General features: G+C 39.5%; 1 pseudogene; it reads left to right on the top strand.

Moving 5' to 3' along the window:
- Positions 1–779: 779 nt before the first annotated feature.
- On the top strand, positions 780–1,802 carry LOC127674456 (melanoma-associated antigen B4-like; annotated as a pseudogene).
- The last annotated feature ends 3,823 nt before the right edge of the window (positions 1,803–5,625 follow it).

Below are 5,625 nucleotides of genomic sequence, written 5' to 3'. Positions count from 1 at the left end.
GCTCTGTACCCCATTTTTAATAGGGTTATTTGGTTCTCTGGAGTCTAACTTCTTGAATTCTTTGTATGTATATCTTGGATATTAGCCCTCTGTATGATTTAGGGTTGGTAAAAATCTTTTCCCAATTTGTTGGATGTGTTTTGTCCTATTGACAGTGTCATTTGCCTTTCATTTTGTCCTTTTGATGGTGTCCTTTTCCTTACAGAAACTTTGTAGTTTTATGAGGTCCCATTTGTCAATTCTTGATCTTAGAGCATAAGCTTTTGGTGTTCTGTTCAGGAACTTCTCCTCTGTGCCCATGTTCTCAAGGGTTTTCCCCATTTTATTTTCAATTAGTTTCACTGTGTCAGGTTTTATGTGGAGGTCCTTGATCCACGTGGACTTGAGCTTAGTACAAGGAGATAAGAATGGTTCGATTCGCATTCTTCTGCATGCTGACCTCCAATTGAACCAGCACCATTTGTTGAAAAGGCTATCTTTTTTCCACTGGATGTTTTCAGCTCCTTTGTCGAAGATTAAGTGACCATAGGTGTGTGGATTCATTTCTGGGTCTTCAATCTTATTCCATTGGTCCACTTGCCTGACACTGTACCAATACCATGCAGTTTTTTGTTTGTTTGTTTGTTTTTTAACACAATTGCTCTGTAGTACTGCTTGAGGTCCGGGATATTGATTCTCCTAGAAGTTCTTTTACTGTTGAGAATAGTTTTAGCTATCCTGGGTTTTTTCACCTGCTCTTTTACACAAACTACTGCTTTCTATTCCCGACCACAGCCATCATGCCCAGAGGAAAGAAGAGTAAGGCCCGTGCTCGTGAGAAGCGTCGCCAGGTCCAGGAAGCGGCCCGGGGACTAAAGGATGCTGAAGCCAAGGCAGCAGAGAAAGGAGAGTCACCCTCCTGCTCTGATCATGATTCCGGAGATGCTGTTGTAAGCACCTCTACTGCTGGCTTCCCACAGGGCAGGGTACCTACCACCTCTGCTGGCAAAGGCATGGCCCGCAGAAAGTCTGGAAAGGGTGCAAAGGGCCAAGAAGAGAAAAATGGTAGTTCTCGTAGGGCCCCACTCTCCTCTGGAAGCAAACAGATGGATCTTCTATCCAGGAAGACAGGAATGCTGGTAGAGTACATGCTCTGCAAGTACAAAATTAAGCAGCCTGCAAGGAAGGGAGAAATGCTCAAAGTTATCAACAGAAGGTTCAAGGAGCACTTCCCTGAGATCCTCAAGAAAGCCTCCCATCGATTGGATATGGTTTTTGGCATTGAGTTGAAAGAAGTTCAGCCCCATGGTCAAACCTACATTCTTGTCAGTAAGCTCCATTTCCAGGATGATGGAAGTGAGAGCAATGAGATGGGTGTTCCCAATAGGGGCATTCTGATCCCTCTCCTAAGTGTGATCTATTTAAATGGTTATTGTGCCCCAGAGAAGGAGGTCTGGAATTTCCTGAATATGTTAGGAGTCTACGATGGGGTCCCACACCTCATCTTTGGGAATGTCAGGAAGCTCATCACTGAAGATCTAGTGCAGGAAATGTACCTAGAATACCGTCAGGTTCCTGACAGTGATCCTCCATCCTACGAGTTCCTGTGGGGTCCAAGAGCCTATACTGAATCTGGCAAGAGAAGAGTGATAGATTTTTTAGCAAAGGTCAGTGAATCCATGCCCAGTGCTTACTCATCTCGTTATGAACAGGCTTTGATTGAAGAGGAAGAGCAAGCCCAAGCCGAAGCTGCAGCCAAGGCTGGCACTAAGGGCAAAGCCAAGGGACATTCTAAGTCCAAGTAGAGCAATTCTCCTCGCTAGTGAGATATCAGGTAGCCTCCGATATGTGACTGAAAAGGTCATTTTTACAAAGAAGTTGTTGATAAAATTTGGAAGTCTTTTAGCAAAATATTAACTTGAAATTAGAATATTGATAAGTTTTGTAGACTGCCTAATTTTGGGTGTCAAGCTGAATGTTCAAGCTTTGTGTTAATTTGAAATACAAATTACAACATGGCATTTATACAGGAAAAATCTTGGAGACTGAAAAATCTATAGGAAAATATTTGGGAATGGCCAATAGTAACATTTGGTCATTTGTTGGTTTGTTAACTGAAGTTACTGTTTTTGAATTTACAAATGTGTGCTTCCATTTGTTTTTTATATTAAAGAGTGCATAAGAATTCAATTACAATGACTCAGATGGCCTTTTTCTTTCAAGGTTTGTGCTCTGCATAAACATTAAATGTCCAGTCTTGGGAAGTTTTCAGACTTTATACTGAAGATATTTATTTTAAGTGGATCTAGTACCTGCCCATGCAGTGGTAGATTCTTGGAGAAACTGTCATTATGTATGACAATGAAATGTGATCCCCTTCCCAGTGAAATAAGTAGGATTTTGTGGCATTTGGGTGAAAATATTTTTAAACAAGTTTTTGAAAGAAATTTTTCTGATTGCTTATTTTATTGCAACTACAATGCTATATACTCTGTGGTATCTAATTTAAAAGTAGAAAAAATAATGTCAGGTGGATAGGTATCAATGAATCAAATCAAAATGTTTATATTATTGATTTCTACATTTTATGATGGTCGTACAAGTCAGATAAATCCACAAATGCTGCCCATTCAGTCCTGTTTTTCAGTCCCTCAAGAAGAAACCTCTCAAACTCATTTTTCAATATTGTGCCATAATATTTCCTTCCGGTGGTTATATAATACATGCAGATTCACCCCAGATAAGGAGCTTACAACAGACCCAAGTACAGATAATGCCTATTTCCAACTTGGGGAACAATGAATTTTATTGAGGTTAATTACAGGAATATGGCCAAGGGATTACTTACAGAAGCAGAGATGGTTCGGAGATAGCTGTATCTCAAGACTTCTCCCCATGGGTGACTCATCAAAATAGCTGTGAACCTAGACCACACTGCATAGCCAGCAGGCAGGTCAACAGGCTGGAGAGGATCCTTTTCATGGGTTTCAGATGGCCCAAACCCCTTCCAAGCAGCTTGTCTGGTTTCTGCTTCCAGGTATTCTGATCTCAGAGTCATCTTAGCACCTTTTCTCCTCCGTCGGAGTGTCTTTGCAGCACAGCTTGTCTAAGTCTTAGCAGTTTGACTTGCCTTAAGAGTCTTATTTGTAGTTCTGCTTCCTTTTGTCCTGAGAGAGACTCTCGGATGTTATTGTTTATGCTGAAAGGGGAGGGGTCTAGGGAATCTGAATCTGTTCAGTTTCAGGGACTTGCTGAAGCTTTTTGTTTACCTTCATTTTGAATGTGCTTCCTGAAGCTATTTTGAGCTTTATACTTTCCTGCTTAAGGAACTTCATATAGAATGGAATGTTTAAATCCTCCAATCCTTAACTTGGGGTAAATTGTTGCACAACACAGTGAATAAAGAGAGGCTTAGAATTATTTTTAATAGTTCACAGGGCTAGTAATTTATGAGTTTTTCTAGAGTTTTCCCTTTTCTAGAGTCTACATTGTTCCATTCCTAAATTGAGGTGTATGCTGTGACTCTTATTGCAGTATTATTCTCAATATACTAATGTGTGTCTGATGTAAAGGAGTGACCTTTTGATCAAAGTACTGAATTAAAGTACATAGAAGAACAAGAATTTCAAAATGTATAAGCAAAGACAAGATAGACTTCTCGGTGACATATATTTTCAGTTATGTACCCTCAACTGGTAAGGGACAACAGGTCAGGATACAGAGGATAGCTTTATCCTAGAGTTATATGCTAGCTCACATATCCCCTCAACTACATTGCAAAAACACTTACTAATGTGAACATCTGTTTCATGGTGGGGAATAATATTCACACAACGAAAGTTACACCCAAATCTAATTCTGCTATTACAGTGATTTATCAGTTTTCCCTTATGTATTCTTGGCTGTTGTCCAGTACCATAGTTTCTCCATTTCATACAAGTCATATGACATCTACTATTAGGGGGTACCTGAAGAGAGACCACCTAAGAGGAGTTTTTTTCTTCTCCACCAGTGGGGCTGCCCTGTGCATTGGGGCACAGAACAGCCTGACTTCCATTTCTTGTGCTTTTAAAAGCAAAACATGCAATTGTGTATCATACAGAATGCCAGCAGTGGACATCTACAGGAAGCAAGCTTGCATTATTTAAAGAAGACAAAAATTAGCAGCTAAATAAATGGTCAGGCCATTCTGGTAAAACTGAAGTCAGGGACACATTGTGTAGAAATTTAAGTGACCAGTGATCACTTTTTCCCAGATAATTTTAGCACTTAACGTTTGTCTTTAGAATGGTTTTACAAGACAGTGTAACTAGCTCAGTAGCCCACTATATTCCCCACTGGTACTAGGAGAATAAGTCAAATTGTCAGCTCATAGTTTGTAGAATTTAATTTTAGAGTTCCTTATATCTAGAGTGTTTTTTCCTTTGATTGAGAGACAGAAGATAAAAGGGTACATATTGACACACAAAAGATCCATAAAACAATAGGACAGAGAGAAGTCACCTGCTTTACACAGTTTTGCTGACCATGAAGTGAGCCATCCAGTCAGATCCCAGCACCTATCTTTTCTTAAATTAATTTTATTTATTTGCATTCCAAATGTTGTGCCCTCTTGATCTCCCTCCCAGAGTTCTTCACACCCGTCCCCCTCCTCTTTGTCTCTGAGAGGGTGCTCCCCCCATCCCCTACTCACAAGCATCCCCCTTTCCTGGGGCATCAAGTCTCTGTGGGATTAGGTACATCCTTTCTCACTAAAGACAGACAAGGCAGTCCTCTGCTACATATGCCCAGGACCCAACTTGAGTAACCCTTTCCGTAAGTTTTTATAAATCAAGGATTTTTTTTGTTTCATTGATTGAATTGCTACTGTCAGATTAAAACAGCAGTTTCCTAACTTCTTGCCATCTTTGATGGTGCAGTAGCAGTAGGCAATCAATAGCGGCCCTGTTATCTTTTATGCCTGTTAATGTACTTTTTGTACTTTGTTTAATAAGGCAATAGCTGTGGAGGTATAGTTTAAACCTTCAGCTATTTTACAGGCCATCCAGCTAAGCTTTTCATCAGTATATATAGCCAGAATGTGGAGACCTAGTACAGAGAGTGTGATGGCCACAGTCTCAGATTTGAGAGGAGGCTTACTGTCTTACTGGGCTTTTTTTCTTCCTGGACTGTTGAGAAAATAATAAATTTTCTACTTAAATATCAGTAGGTAGGATGAGACAAGTTATCAGGAATATAATTATAAGTGTACTGTTCATAAGTAAAAAATTGTCCTTCAGGCAAAGGAATATGGCTTATTCTGTTGAATATGACCTCACTGTGGAAACAATTTATTTGTTCCCTGGGTATGTGTAAACATTTCTGGATGCAGTTTTTCATTGTAGCACATGTGTCATTTGTATATACTATAAAATAGGAAATATAGAGTTCTATTGCATCTTCTACTTTGTAATAAGAACCCCTTGATTGTAAGAATCTTTAAGTGATAGGTTTAAGAATATCTGATGAAAGGTTAAACATGGTTAGGTTAGCAAAGCATTATCCTGGATAGGTTTACAAACAAGAATAAGACAGGTGCCTAACACTTTTAACATTTAAATCCCCTTTTATAAAAAAGGCAGAAGCCAGTAGTATTTATTATACAAG

This window comes from Apodemus sylvaticus, chromosome X, assembly GCF_947179515.1.
Source record: "Apodemus sylvaticus chromosome X, mApoSyl1.1, whole genome shotgun sequence".
Classification (NCBI taxonomy): Eukaryota; Metazoa; Chordata; class Mammalia; order Rodentia; family Muridae; genus Apodemus; species Apodemus sylvaticus.
This window is presented reverse-complemented; position numbering and strand designations above follow the sequence as displayed.